Here is a 16295-nt window from a genome sequence, read left to right as displayed (position 1 = left end):
CTCTCTGGAACATTATGAGAATGAGCTCTCTCCTGTCTTCATGGCATGAGGGAACAGAGGCTGAACTGAGCAGGAAGCCTGGAAGAAGGACCTGAGCAGGTGTCATTCAGCCCCTTCAGGGTTTTCCGTTTCAGACTTTCCTGGAGACAGAAGTGATACACTCAGTGCATATCTGCTGGGCTGCTACCTGATGTCCAGCCCTGTGTTAGGCTCTGGGGAAATAGCAGGAAGTCAAAGTTCTAAACAAATATGCATTTACAAATGCATACTCTAATGGTAAGCAGTGACAAGTGACATAAGTGAGATAAAGGAAAAGATTGTGATGGAGAGGACAGCTACTTTAGAGAGTGGTCAGGGGAGGTGTCTCTGAGGAGGCAGTAGCTGAATAGTGACTTGGATACAATGATGTGGCAAAGATCCCGGAGGAGAATGCACCAAAGAGAGAACAGCCTGTGCAAACGCCCTGAGGCAGGAGTGAGCTTGGAGTGCCCACACAACCCCAAGAAGGGCACAGTGGCTGAAGCAGCGTGCATGAGGGTGGGGTGAGAGCACAGGAGGAGATAAGATCAGGGAAGTGGGCAATGGCCAACATGAAGAGCCTCCAAGGCAAAGGTGAAGGGCTTAGATTTTGCTTCTAATGGCAAACCATGAGCAGTTTGGAGTGCAGGAGTAAAATAAGGTGATGGGTAGTTTTCAACCATCACTCTGGCTGCTGTGTGGAGGAACTATGGTGGTGAGCAGGGGAGCAAAGAGAGCAGCTGGGAAGGTGTCGAGGTTGGCCAAACAAGAAACGAGGATGGCTGGGATCAGGTCAGAGTAGCAGAGGACTGAGGAATGGTTTACGTGAGACAGATGTGGCAGGACAGAGAGGCTGGACGAAGGAGCAGGTTGGGCTCTGGATTTGTTGGTGTGGGCCAAGGGCATAGAGGCCCCACCTCCTCTTCCATGTGGCGAGAGACTCCACCTTATGCGAGAGGCCAGCTGTATCCACCCCCACCTCCAACCACATGGCCAAATTTAATTCAGAGCTAAAAACCGCAGAATACCTCATTGTGACCACAGGTCAAGTCTTGTTCTCCAGTTTTACTTTATCACTAAAAAATGCTAATAATTTGATCCCCGTCTTTCCAACAATGAGATCCTACTTCTCCATTGGTCCAAACTGGAAAGGAAAGATCATTTCGAAGTTCCCTAAGGCCAGAAAACTAGAATCCAAAAATATATATATTGTCCTAAAAACTCTCTGTCAGATAAATAAGCCATATGTTTTCACTGTGTATGACCCCGGGAGAGGAGATATATTAAAATACTGAGGTTTGCAACCTATAGCCTGAGTTAATAAATAAGGAACCTGTAAAAATATTTGTATACCAAGTACTTCTGCAAATTAAATTAACAACATGACCCTTCCAGCTCTGTATTTATCTCTACTCCTTCCAAATGGGCTGGGAATTTCATGGTAAGAAGGAAGTCTGGTCATGAGGATATGCCCTAGAGGCCACAGCCACAGAGAAAGCTTCTCACCTCCTCTCTTCGGGCTTGGGCCAGCTAATCCAATCACCCACTGACAGTTCAGCACCCGAGGAGAATAACATCTATCAGCAGAGAGAGATCTAATCTGAAACAGGAATCTAATCAAAAGGTGGGAAAAATGGAACACTGATAAGAGTTGACATTTATTGACACAGGCACTGTGCTGAGGGCTGTATAATCATCTTGTATCATCCACACACGCTATGAGGCAGGTACTCTTACCTTGCATCTTACAGATAACAAAGTCAAAGCTTGGAGAAATTAAGCAACCTGCCCGAGATCACACGGTTAGTCGGGGACAGTATCTGCAGTTGAACCCAGGCAGTCCCATTTCAGAGTCTAAGCCCTTAGCCCCCCTCCCTCCCAGCATCGCCTTCTAGAAGGCTCTGCCCCAGCAGTCACTCAGCAAAATGTCTCTGCTGCCTCTGCACTGATACATGTCCACCCCCACCCGACTGTCAGTCTCTATTTTGCACAGAGACAGGTGGGTCTTGACAAATGAAAAATGATTTTGCAATTAGACAGTGTCAGGACCAATTGCCTGCTGCGAGGAGAGCAGATCGTGTGGCTTAGGCCTGCATTGAGTATGACAAAGCCCTGGTGTGACTCACAGGCACACGAGGAGCGGGGCCTGAAAGCAGAAGCTCAGGGAGGCTGCCTGTCAGTGTCCCAGCCAGGATATACCTCCAAACACTCCTGGCTCTATAGAGACGGCTGAACTTGAGCCCAGCCCAGCAATCAGACGCATGGGTCCTGGCCCTCAAGCCCCAGACTGAAACAGACCCTGCGCGAGCGAGAATCAAATGCAATTTGAAAATATACACCAGCAGATCCTGCTCTGTGCTTAGATGATGTAGCCGGTCTCCAGAGTGGGTTTGGGAAAGAGAGCAGATCACGGAAACTTAAAGGGCAGATCATTCCAAGCATATTTCTTTTTGGCATTAGGAAGTATTATATGGTTTTTCTTTATTTTCTTTTTTTAATTGGAGATTAGCTTTGCTTTTCAGATGGCAAGTCTGGCTGAGTCTTTCCTCTGTTTAAAATTCTTTGAGGGCTCCCCACTGCCACAGGAGAAGCTGTCATTACCTGGCCTCTGCTCTCCAGCTCCACCCAGCAAAATGGACCACTGGAGCTGTATTTTTGGTCTTCCCAGAATGCCCTGTCTTCCCCCACTTTTTCAGGGAATAAAAATCCCTTTTTCCTGGGGAGAATCTGCCCTCCGTGGTACAAGAGTGCTGACTCTGTGCCTTCACTTGCCCAAGGATAGGCGTGGGCTCAGAACTTGCCAAAGCATGTCCTTCCTTGCCCCATGGCTAAGAGGACCAGTGACCCCAGCAGCATCATGTTTTCATGAGATTTGTCATCTGGGGACTGGGACAGAAGCACCTGTCTTTCTCTAGATTCACTAGTTAAATGGAACATACGAGCCTAAAACTCCAGGAACGACTCCCCTTCCTCCGCTTCCCCACCTCTGTCACCCCACTTTTCATAACGGAGAAAGCCTGTCTAGAAAGTAGGAGCCTAGGAGGTAGCAAGCTCAGACAGTCAGAGAGACAGAAACCTGAGGGTTACATGTGGGTGCCTGAAGCCAGCCACACCTGCAGCCTCTGGACCTTTTAAATATTGGAGAAAACAAATTTCTTTTTTTCATTTTTCTCCTCTTTAACTCCTTTAAGTTTAGTTTCTACTATTTGCAATAAAAAAGAATTTTTAGTTCTTCAATGTACCTTGTCACTCCCATGCTCAGTGGTGCCCCTGCATGCACTGTTCCTGCTGCCTGTAGCGTCTGTACTGACTGTGTCCCCCAGATCTGGCCAAGAGTCAAATCAAGGGCCTCTGCCTCTAAGAAGCCTTCTGTCCCTGCCATTCTGCTGACTGCTGGGAAGCTGTGTCACTGCAGACCTTTCTCACTGAGCAGTCATCCCCAGTAAGTGCAGATATCTCCTCGCCTAGACGCTGTGCTCCCTGAGGGAGACAGAACTGTGTTCATCAGATCCTTAGTCCTGCGCGCAGCACAGGAAGGAAGAGCTACCAGAACCCAGAGGGACAGCTATGTGGAAAGAGCGACCCCTCAGGAGGTATAGCCTCAGGGGAGAAATACGGCCAACCAGCAATGACCGGTGGGCAGGGCCAGGGAATCAGACCCAGTGCTATGCTCCTGCTGCCTGGCTGGAGGCAAGGTGGCCCAGGGCTGCATTCCGTACCACAGCAGACAGAGGAGCCTGGAGAGTGAATCTAGAAAAGGAAGGGGAAGATACCCAGCCCCCGAGCCTCCTCTCTAGAAGGGATAAGAAGGCCTCCGAAGGGGAGATAGAGGGACTCTCAGACCATTAGGTACCCCAGGCCCAATCACCTCCTTTGAAGATATTTGTTTTATTAAACTCTCCTTATTCACCTCATTTGAGTGTCGTATTTGTTTCCCACCCACACTCTGACCGATACATCTAGATATTACAGGGTTCCCTCCCCAGCCCACCCAGCGGAGGCACCTCACTTGGAAGAGACATGGCTGGTGATGCTCAAGGCAGGGCATAGGAGGCAGAATACTGAGAGCTGATTGAACCAGGAAGAACAAGAAGCCTCAGTGGCCTGCACAACATCACATAGCAACAGAGCTAAGAATAGACCTCCAGCCTCCTGCCACCCACCCAACCAGAGCCTCCCCTCCATTTGTGCATGAGAGCACACAGCAGGGACTCTCACTGAGAGACCCCTTCTTCCATCCCATGGGAAGCTACTACGTTTCATTAAGCTAATGAATATTGTTCCTGAACACAGGGTTATTTGGGGGTGCCTTTTAGAGGCAGAAGGAAAATCTGAGCAAAACAAGCAAATCTACTGCTCCAAAGGAAAGCTGCAATCCCAAGCCTGCCTTGGGCAGCAGTGGGCCTAGGAGGGGCACATGTTGGCTCAAGGGCCTCTGCCTCTAAGAAGGCAGAATCACGGATACAATCAGCAGCTGCCCAGCAGCCCTGACAGCGGGGGCCTGCAGTCCATGCTCAGTGAGGCGCCCCTGCAGCCGCACCTCCCCGGCTCTCTGCCGCACCAACACTGCAGAAGGCATGCTGGGCTGGGAACCCGAGGGCTGGGCTCCTGTCCAGCTCTGCCACTAGCTAGCTGCGTGACTTTGAGCAGCCCACTTTCCTTTTCTGGGCCAAAATTTTCTCCTCTGTAAAAGGAAGGCTTGGAATTCCGGCCTCTGAGAAGACTTCCATCTTTACCTCTCTGTGGTTTTACGACATCCCAGCCGTGTTTCTCAGCATTGGAGGCGCGACAGTCCTTCCCAGTGCAGACTGAAAGCTGCACGGCAGAATGTTTTGTATTCCCGGGCTGGCATTGATGTCACGGTGACATCCCCAAACCTTTCTACTCATTTTCACTTGCCCCCCTCGAGGAGGGCAGCTCTGCCCTAGATAAAGACCTCATCCAGAAGAGGCAGAGAGGTTTGGGAGGCAATGTCACTTCTCTCTGCAACTCCTTGGCCTCTCCTTCAAGAAAAGTAAGAATGCCTTTGCATCGCTCCAGGAAAATGCCCAAATAATTCAGTTCTATTGGAACAGGTTGAATGTTTATGCCCCCTAAAAATTTGTGTGTGGAAACCTAATCCTCTGTGTGATGGTATTTGGAGCTCGGGCATCTGGGCAGTGGTTAAACGGTCATGACGGTGGAATCCTCATGACAGAGATTAGAGCAGTTATAAAAGAGATCACAGAGAGCTCTCTCACCTCTTCCTCCACGGGGGGACACAGTGGAAAGACGGCCATCTATGAACCAGGAAGCCGGCATGGACCAGAACTCTACCATGCTGGCACCCTGATCTAGGACTTCCTAGCCTCCAAAACTGTGAGAAATAAATTCACAAGTCATCGTATTTTATTATAGCAGCCCGAACAGACTAAGGTACCTACGCAGGCAGGTTATCTCAGGAAGTTGGAGTGAGTGGGGTAGTGAGGTCTATATTTTGGATTTAATCCCCAAGGAAAAAAGAATGTGATTCCATAGCATCCAAAGACATTACTAACACCAGTCAACAAAATGTGATCTGTGGTTCCCGAGGAGGGTGGATGTAGAACATTACTCATCAATCAATCCAACTGTAAAAACACTAACTCGAAGACCTAAAGACTAGAACTAAAAAGATATTTCCTCCCTAGAGCATTCCATACTTTTTCAAATGACTTCATATGCATTTTCCAAATGGAGCCCTGCTGTGAAGGAGGGAGGGCTGTTCTTGCCAGCCTTGTTTGGAAGTTGGCATGTGTCCAAGTTCCTACCAGAACCTTAGCCTTGTGAATCCCAGCTTTTGGCTTGTGCATGGTTTGAAGGAGAAGAACCACAAAGGAGAAGAACAGCCAGGTCGTGGTGGGAAGCTGGGAAGCAGGCCTTGTAACTTGTAACTGAAATTTGACTCAAATGGAACACCCCTTATAGCTCTGGCCTGCAGAGGGACAGACTAGATCGGACAAGGGCAGACTGCAGACAGCCAACCTCATGTCATGTCGTAACACAAGAGGATCAGTGGCTGAGCAAAGTTGGACTTGAAAAGGAGTGGGCATGCGTGGGAGTGGCAATGGAGATGCAAGATTACCTGAGCCTGTTTGAGGAGCTCCCTGGTGAGGTGTGGGACCCCGTACAAAATCAGATCTCCATGAGATAGGATTGGGAAGGAAGAAGGACAGGACTTGAATTGCATTTAGTCATCTCTGGTGTGTCCAGGTAGGAATAGAAGCTACCACTGAGAAGCTCTCACCAGTGGATTCCATTCGGGGACCATTAGGAAAGAATGAATTCTTAGGATGAGCCCTAGGTAGAAGCTCCCCCTTCTCAAAGCCCGAACACCACTGCCTCCCCAGCCTACCCCATGCCTCCAGAGTTATGGCCACTCAGATCTGAAAGTTTGGGGTTCTAACCCTGAACCTCTCTCGGACTCCAACTTTAGCCCCAAGATTATTGACTGACCTGCTCTATCCTCATTCTTCCTTTTGACGAAATCTTTGCAGTTCAACATAGACAGATAACACAAAGAAAGAAGACTGATGTCCATGGAGTCAGTGAGCTTGTGATGAAGCCACAGCTAGCATGCATCATCGCTTCAGTCATCAAAAATTCATTAAGTGCCCATCTGCAAAAGGCACTATACTAATTCCCCTAAAAGGAGAATGTCAATGTGGCTTCCTTGTGCCCTGCCAAGTTTTTATTAATGTGCTTATTAGGTGAGAAACATCTACTTCCCTGTGTTTAAAGAGGAGACTGAGAAAATACAGGAATCCTAGCTTCCTTCTTGCTCCATAAGGCAAACTTTCAAATAATAAGCAGATCCACAGCAGATGGACTGGTTTTTAGCACTCCTGAGGGGAGAGGATGGAGCCAGTCTGTCTCTGTCTCTCTCTAAATCTAGAGAGAACGTGAGCCAGCATGAGAGTGAGCATGTCCGCCTGTGTGTGTGTGAGAACTACAGGGAGAAAGAAAAGGGAGAGGGCTGAAGGAAGGAAAGGAGGGGAGAGGAAGGAGGGCCCAGAAAGGAGAAAAAAGAAACAGCAACCACCCAGAACAGAGAAAAAGAATCACGAGGACAAGGAGGCCAAACAAGGGAGAAGTCAGACATGGAATGGGTGGGGAGAGCAAAAGGGGGGGAAAAAAGCCAGGAAACAAAGAAAAAAAAAAATAAAAAAAAAATAAATTGTTAACACAGGAACTCATTGATTTCGAATCCATAACTAGACACTTAATTGGTTATTTGAATTGAGCACTTTATAAAAGGAGACTGTCAGAAAAGCCAGCTCATTAAAGGCTGCTGGCAAGATTCAGGACACCAGGGACTCACTTCCGTCCCTGCTACCAGCCGGCAAGGTAGCCCAGCTGAGCACCTCTCATTCTGAAACGTCAATAAAATAAAGGAGTCAGATTAGCAGAGGTGGACACTTCTTTCCAATTCTCACCATCTAAGAGGCTATGAACAAATGAAACTATCAGACAACTCAGGCCTTTAAAGAAACCACAGACAATGAGATGCCTCTGTGGCTAAGTTTGCCCCGGCTCTCCCTGGCCAGGATGGAACTGGTTCTGACCACAGTCAGGCTCCTACTGTCAGGCGGAGTCCCAAAGACCAGGCTTTGGGGACACTAGGTGGCAGTGCCCCTGTGCCAGCCCTTGCCTTGTGTCCCCCACTGCGCCAACACATGCTGTCCGTGGAGAGTTCTCTTCCCAGCAGACAGATGACCTCCACCTCCCCTCCCAGGCTCTCCTGCCCATGCTTTCTCTCAAAGATGCCAGGTCTCCCTGCCTCCAGCAAGGCTGCACTGTGTTGTTTGTGTGTGTTGCTTTGAGAGCTCTTGTTTTGGCTTTTCTCCTTGTGGCTTTTCCCTACTACCCTCCTATCCTAAATGCAGTCAAAATGCTCAGATGCTGCCAGTGAACAGTTCTGATGAGCATGCACAGTCATTTTCATGCTATCTAACTGGTTGCCCTTGCTTACCCAGATCATTCCTAGAGAAGGCACTGTATGATAATTACGAATGACTGCCTGGATTTGAATCCTTGCTCATCAGTTCACTAGTTGTGTAACCTTGAGCTAATTACATAAGCTCTGTGTCTCGGCTTTCTTTTTCATCTGTAAAATGGGGATGTTAATAATAAGACCTATCTTTCCCGGCCACTGTGAAGATCAAGGGACTGGCCTGTAAAGCTTAAGGTTGGTGCCTGTCATATGCTAAGTGATTAATAAAAGGCTGCCGTGACCACTAAATTCTGACACCTTTTGTGTCCCAAGGCAACACCACCAAAGATACTATTCCCAGCCTCCTCTTTGTGTCATAAACCAAGACCACTTACATCACCGTGGATCGTGATAACTGATACCTCAACTTCTCCTCTCTTCTGTGCTCAAATTCCTTACATTGACCTTAAACTTTAGCCTAACTCCACAAACAAGCTGACATGAATTAAATGCAGATCATTGAAATTCCCCTGTACCTTTCTTGTCAGCAGGCAGCCACCATGCTCTCCTCTGCTTAGTTCCCAGTGGAAAAGTGAGTCATACATGTCTTCTCTAACAAGGGTTCACATTTTTGCTATAATCCATTGTTACTCTGCATATTTTTCCTCCCTCTGCTCTCTGCCTGAGATTTTCTGGCTCCTTTCTTTCACAAGATCTTTTCACATACCACATAGCTGAAGCTCTGCTTCCTTTTACATTTTGTTAACCCTTCCAGGGATTCATCCTAAAAAAGAGGAGAACGGCAGCCAGCTTCCAGCTATGGGTTCTGAGTGAGCTTGGCTTGGCATCCCAGGTCATTATCAACTATCCTGGTTGACACTGCAGAGTATACATGTTCCTGTGGAAATGGAGGCCCTTGAGTCTTCTTACTAAACAACTTTAGCTACCTTAGGGTGAAGGCTGGCGATGGTGATGGACCTGGCCTTTCTTCCGGCTTCTAATCTCTCCTTCACATGGTGGGCAGAGGAGATTTGTAAAATCACAGAAGACCTCCTATCATCTGCATGTCAAAACCCCTCTGGCCCCTGTGGTCCTTCAAGACCTGCCTGTTGATGGCCTCTCTTGACTCATCCCCTTCTGTTTTCCCTCCTCTCTCTTCCAGTCTCGCTTCCTCAACCCTCTACATCTTACCCATACGGACAACATAGGCAGCTCTGCAAAAGTAGCAGGGTCTCTTCCACTTCCGGCCTTGATACACACCCTCCCCTCTTCCCAGGACATCTGCCAGAGGCACTCCGACTGTGTTTTGGCTTTGCACATCCTCTGAGAGGCCGTCTTGGTCCCCTTCGTCCTGCCCACCCACCCCGCCTCACAGCAGCCCAGGTGGGCAGCTCTCCCCTGCTTTCCCCTGGCGCCTGTGTGCGCCCCTGTTCTCCATCTCACAGTAAATTGGAGTTGTTCTCCTTGTATTCTCTACTCCAGGTAGAACTTTCTGAGGGCAGAGGATATCTTGTCCATCTGTAAAGTCTCAGGGTCCCGCACAGTCACTGATACACAATGAAGAATTTCCTGAGGTGAGTCAAAATGGAACTGAGTTGAACACAAATTAACAGAGCTGGATTTTTCTGCTGGCCTAAGAACTAGTAGAAAAACATCTTAGGCAAAGCAAACCTCCAAGAAATGGGAGTCAGCAGGCCCTGACAGGAACGTACAACACCTGACTCTCTGCCGTGCCGTTCCGCTTCCTTGCTCCCTGGTGGCTTAAGGAGCTGCAGATGCTGAGACTGAGTAGGCTCTACATTGCTAAGAGCTCCCTCCTTAGGGATAGGCATGAATAAATATAGTGAAGGAGAAAATAAAATGCCAATCTCAACTCATATTTGACGTATCCTAGATATTATTAGCCTGGTGTGAGCTTCTGTGGGCCAGTAGAAGGTCTAGGCTTCTCTGCAAGTCTGAGTTAAAATGAGGAGTTTGGGATGCTAGGCAGCCTTAGAGGGTCTGTGAGTCTGCTGACTCTCTGCAAACTACCCCCTGCCACCCATGGCTCTTTGTTTCTCCACTTCTTCGTCTTTATTTGGCTTTTCCTTCCTGGCCAGATGCAATAACTGGTGCTACGGAAGCCTCTAAGTGCTTCCTTCTGTGTCCTAGTTATTCCTTTGGGTCCCTGATACGCCAAAATCCCCCTACCAAAAAGGACAACCAGATGCCAGTGGATGTCAGTCAAATGAGTATGTTAGGATATCAAGGACCTCATATAGACAAAATCAGGCACACACACACACACACACACACCCCTAAACATTTCAGAAACAAAAAACACGCAGTAAATGTTCCCAGGGTATGCAAATTTCCCTAGATATGTGACAGTGAGAGTCCCATCCCATAAATCATCTAGACATGAAAAGGGCTTGGGAAGTAAAAAGGGTGCTAAAGCCTCAGAAAACCTGCACCGTGAAATTCTAAGAAACTGCTGATGCTGCTTCTAGTGCTGGCTCCCAAGGACCCAGCAAATGTTAGACTGCAGCATCCTAAAGCCAACAGAAGCCACGGGGCAAAAGTCGCCATTCCCCTGCCTTGCAGGAGGCTGATATCGAGAGAGCTGGGTTTCTCCTAAAGTGTGAGAGGCCACTGCCTTGGTCTAAAAGAGGATGAATAGAGCACCTGAAACCAGAGCTCACTAAAATGGACTTGATAAATCAGTTGTGACTTGGAAGAAAGAATGTCAGGCAGGCAGAAAACTGGCCATGGTTGCTAGCAAGCAGCGACAAGTGAGGCAAAGAATGGTAAGGAATGTCACACAGAGTGAACAGGCAGAACACGTTTCTCCCTGCAGCAGGCCCTAGCCCCGGAATCCAGGGTCCCCTCCAGGGTTCGATGGGCTCCACTTAAGATCATGATTGGCCTATTAGGATGGAGAAATGCGTGAGAGGCTGAGATCTCAGCTCTGCCGCAGTAACAACACCTGAGAATGCTGGAGGTTTCATAGCATCTCCACTTCCAGCGTGTCTTTCCTTGCTCCAAGCCTCTTTGGGTAACTATTATGCATAGCTAACATTTATCAAGTGATTACTTGTGCCAAGCACTGTGTTAAGTAATTTATCTTTATCTCATTTGTTCCTCATGAGAACCCTTAGGTCACATAACAAGTGTTAGAGCAAAGATTAGAACCCAATTTGGACCAACTTCAAAGCCTGCACTCTTAACCAGTAGGGGTGAGAAAAAATAAAAAAAAGTAGCCCATCAGGAAAGGTGGTACTAATGAGCTACCAGCAGGAAGACATGCACTCCAGGAGGAAGTGTGTACAAAATCCGCCAAATTTTCTAACTTTTGCCAACTAAAAACGTTTACAGAAAGGTTGGCCTGGGGAAGGGCACAGACTGTGGTTATGGAACAGAATTTTTCCCCAAATGAAGAAAACTGGCCCACCACACAGGATGCAAGTAGTGTGCCCAGGATGTTTGGAAATAAACCCTTGGCTGGAAGTAGAAGACATAAGGTTGGAGAGAAGGTGGATAGGAAAGAGAAAAATATCTTCATTCTCCTTTCTTTTTCATTAACACTGCAGAGAAAGTATATCCAATCATTTCCTCCCTTCCTTGTCACAAACATGGGGCAGAGACCACAAAAAAATCAAACCCTTCTGGAAGATCTTTTCCAAGGGAAATAATCTCAGTCACAGAACTTTGGCAGGCAGGAGAGATCTGGAGGAACATCAAGAAAGATCTAAGGATAATGATATTGGTCAGCAAATTAAACACAGCATTGCAATCCAACAAGGCAGCAAAATTCACTGCTAATGTGACTGGCAGAGTTTCCTCAGCCAAGGTACCAATCACACCGGAGGTTAGACAAGTGTTGAACTCCTTGCTCAGAACTCTGATGGGTCATAGTCACAATGCAGCATGCAACGTGAGTCTTGGCTTTGGAAAGCTCTTAACCAACAGTCAATGATCCCGGGAGGAAAAGAGATGGGACTGGGGCTGAAGAGGAGATGTACGTGGGAGGGTCAGCAACCATTTAAACGGCTACTAACAGATATGGGTAGATAGTGGGTGAGGTGAGCAAGAAAAACAGAGGCTGAATGTTGAAGGAAAAAGAGCAGTAGTAAAAATGCTTATCCAGAGGAATACGTAAAGACTAAGTCAAGAGAGCCTCAGGCTGCCAAGACTCACTGGGGTCTTGAGACCTGTTTTGGGCTCAAGGTTGTAACCAGGCATCCCCAACAGGTAAGTACTGTTTTACTTCCTTAAAGCTGTTCCATGAAAGTGATTTAAACCTCTTCTCGGAACCTTAGGCTAATTTCTTATCATTCGCATACACACAGAAATGTCTTCTTGGACTGAACCCAAATCCTTCCTCCTCAACTTAAACCATTTCTTTTTCTACTGCTTCTAAAAAGGATAATAATTTCTTAGAATCCTTCATGTAAGACACAGTTTCACTCTTGAAGGCTAACAAATGACCATTCAGTGTTCACTTTCTCAAACTAAACTATCCTCATTTCTCAGCGTTCTTTCATAATTTTCATCTTCTGGCTGTCTACTCATTTTTTTGTTTTTTGGCGGAAAAAAATCAAAGAGCTAAGAAGAAACCTTAAAATCATTTAGTTCATACCTCTGCCATTAAGGAACAAGCCATGTGACCAACAAATGAGCCATCACATCCTTCTAAGCCAAGGTTTCTCAACCTCTGTACTACTGGCATTTTGAACCAGATCATTCTTTGGGGATGGGGTGCTTGACATAGTAGAATGTTTAGCAGCATCTCTGGTCTCTACTCACCAGATGGCAGGAGTACTACCACCTCAGTTATTATAACCAAAAAAATGTCTCCATATAATGTCAGATATCCCCTGAAAGGTAAAACCAGTTGAGGCTGTGTGTAGTCCAATCTCTGTATTTCCCATGATTGTGGATCTTCTAGGTACACCACAGGGTCAGAGCTACCAGGGCGAATCCACCCAGAGCATGTCCTGCAATTCTAGCACAGTGCACTCCTGAAAGTACTTGGCTGCCACACGGGATCCTTGCCTTCCTCCAGCAAGACTGGCTGGAGACAAACCAGACAGGCTAGCATGGTGCTAAGTGCTAATAAGAGAACCAAATGGAGATTTTTTTTTTCACCTCAGCAGGAGTACAGAGCCAGAATAATCATTCTCTTTCAGGGAGCTCATGTTCTCTAGAAACAAGAGAAAAGGAACACAGACTCACCTGGGAAGAATGTATGCGTCAAAGGCAGGGGCCAAGCTCTTCCCAGCTTTGCCTGCTACTTGGCTCAGCCTGGAGCTCCACGCCACAGATGCTACCTTAGTGTAAGCTTTTAGCTGTAAAGGTGCTTCATGTCCAGCATTTACTAGAATCAAATTGGTCATCAGAGTCTTTGTGAGCATTTTCAGTGCCATCAGTTTGCTTCTATCAGTCTCCATGAGCTGCACAGTATAAAGCTACAAAAGCTTGGGTGCTGGTGGCTTTGAAGAGCAGTCAAAGGATCAAGTCCCTGCCCTGGAGATGTGTGCAGTCTTAGTAGATGGCACCCCAAGAAAAACAACAACAAATCAGTGTGCACTGTACAAAAACCATACCATGGCTGGGGTCACTGCACTCTCCGTCGATGACAGGAGTGGAGAGACAGGAGTTCTGACCTTCACATCTCACCCCCTCGGTTACCTACAAGATTGCCAGTTAAAAGCATTGTATCTCAGAAGAAACCCAAGACTTAAAGATCAGATGGAGCCCAGTCCTATTCCTCCATCTGATACTAAGATAATACACTTGTTATTGTTACTATTAGCAAATGTTAATTCTGATTAGTAAAGTGCTTTTTTTTCCTAAATATTATAATAACCATTAAGAATTTCCCACTTGGGTCATTCATCTAAATAGAGTAGGGAAGAGCTGGGTTAATTACCACTTTGCAATTTAAGGCTCTCAGGAACAAAGGTGATTCCTTCTTCAGGATGAGTGAATCAGTGGTCTAGATGTCTCACATTTTGCTTCTTAACCTAAAAGATTTTGCTCCCTCATTGTGGATCTCTCACTTGACGCACGTGTCCGTGAACTGTAAAGTAACGTACTTTTGTTATTACCAGGGGGTAATAATTGCCAAGTCTGAGCAAGTGGCTAGTCCCAGTGTAAACCCCAGTTTCACGTGAATTTCTTCCAGCCTTAGATCCTTCAGCATTGGTTTGAGGAAGCCTTTTAAAATACATCTAAAATAATGTTTACAAATATAATTTATATTTTCATTAAAATATAAATTTGCAATCACTTCCCTAGTGGGAAAATTAATCCATGTTTTTGCTTCATTTACAATTTAATCACCAAACAGTGTTTTGCAAACTATCATTTGGTGATGATGAGCCTGCTTAGCCTTAATGAGCTTTGGGAAATCTTAAGTTTTTTTTTTAAATATAGTAACTTTACTTTAAAGTAGTACACCCACAGTACATAAGGTTTAGAAAAGAGAGAAAAACACCTCTAGTCCCACCACCCTAACGAAACACCCCTTCTGTAGTGAATGACAGTTTTTAAGTGACGGATGCTCAGCCATTGAGAGATGCTTATCCAATCAGAATTTCAGCAGGAAGGCTGGGTACTTAGGTCACCTGAGAGAATCAAAGCATGCAATAGCCCAATTTGGAAGATGCATTTTGAAGGAGTTTAGGAAAAATTCACAGCCGTCCCATTTGTTTAGCCTATATAGCACAGTAAGGAAGTTTCTCCCACCTCTGTTCCAGACCCCAGCTGCCTCTGCCTCCTCTCTCTTCCCCCATCCAATCTTTCCTCCATTCTCTCCCCCAGGTCCCTTTAATGCTGTCTCCTGCCACCGCACCCAGGGTCAGTATTGGGGCGCACCCAGGAGCCAGCCTTCACCTCTGCCTGCTGCTGTTGCCATCATCATGTCTGAGACAGCACAAACCGCGGCGGACCACAGAGTCCCCAGGCCACTTTGCAGGACAGCCCTTCGGTTATTGTTTTGTAAAATAATGCCTTGCGAAATAACACCTTGCAAAAGTCCCTTCTATACAGCACAGAATGGAGATGTGGCCACCATTTAGCTATCTAGTGCATTAAAAACAACTCTTAGGAATAATGGAATCATCTGTAGTTAGAGCACAGGATACAGGGAAGAGTTGAGAGGCCTGTGGTCCATTAAATCCACAAAGATAACCAGATCTGATGCTTTAATCCAAAAACATCCTTCCCCACAATATCAAGACTGGTGTTTTCCAAGTCTTTTTTCAGTCCTGGACACATATGTGAATCGGCTGAGTTGAAGTTAGATAAATGGAGGCAAAGAAATACCCCGGCATCCAACCAGGTCTCCATCCTCAGTCGTAGCGAAAAACCCCATCTCGAACATATGAATGTTGTTCCTCCTTCCCTTGTCTTTCTTTCCAGGGTCCTCTGTCCACCATGCTTCATTCCACAAATTCAAAAGGATAATATTCATGGTTTTGCCTCATTTACAATTTAATCACCAAGCAGTGTTTTGTAAACTATCATTTGGTGATGATGAGCCTGCTTAGCCTTAATGATCTTTGGGAAAACTTAAATTTGGGGGTTTTTTAATATGCAGTTATTTCTTTTTAAATTAATATACCAACAGTACATAAGGTTTAGGAAAAAGAGGAACACACCCATAGTCCCACCACCCTAACAAAATATCTGGACGGATGAGCATTTTTTAATGAGAGATCTTCAGTAGCTGAGGAATGCTTATCCAATCAGAATTTCAGGAAGAGGGCTGATAATCAGATTCACGGAGGATGTCTTTTAGAACCATGGGTGTTCATTCCAAACACAAACGGAGACCCCGTGCTCCCACCACTGCTATGGAACAAAGTCAGTATCCCCAGAATGGGTTTGGGATGATTGTTTCAAGCTGGTTGCCCAATGGAGCCAATATATTTCTCTCTCTCAATCTCTAACCAAAATACCATCTGACTTTTTCACTCTGAAAACAGTGGGAATCCCAACGTGTAAATACAATGTATGCCTAAAACTACTTGTGGATTTAAAGGAGCAAATCATCTGATATTTTAATAAATGAAATATTATCATTCAGCTCCCTTAATTTCATCTGAGGATGAAAAAAGATATCATGTTTGATAGAGGTTTCCATGGTTTTATTTCTTCAAAAAATGTTCTCAGATATAGCCCCCCTTGTCGCCAACTGGCATCTCTGAGTATATTTTCCAAACCCTTCTATCTGTATGCTCCTTCTCTGAAAATATCACAGACCCTATGTTCTCGGAGATCTCTAAAAGTTGTCTCTGCTGGTTCCTGACTAATCATTCAATCACGATATTTTTCACATAGG

The sequence above is a fragment of the Colobus angolensis genome, unplaced genomic scaffold (assembly GCF_000951035.1).
Source record: "Colobus angolensis palliatus isolate OR3802 unplaced genomic scaffold, Cang.pa_1.0 Scaffold11, whole genome shotgun sequence".
NCBI lineage: Eukaryota > Metazoa > Chordata > Mammalia > Primates > Cercopithecidae > Colobus > Colobus angolensis.
The sequence above is the reverse complement of the archived record's forward strand: the minus strand, read 5'-3'. Positions refer to the sequence as shown.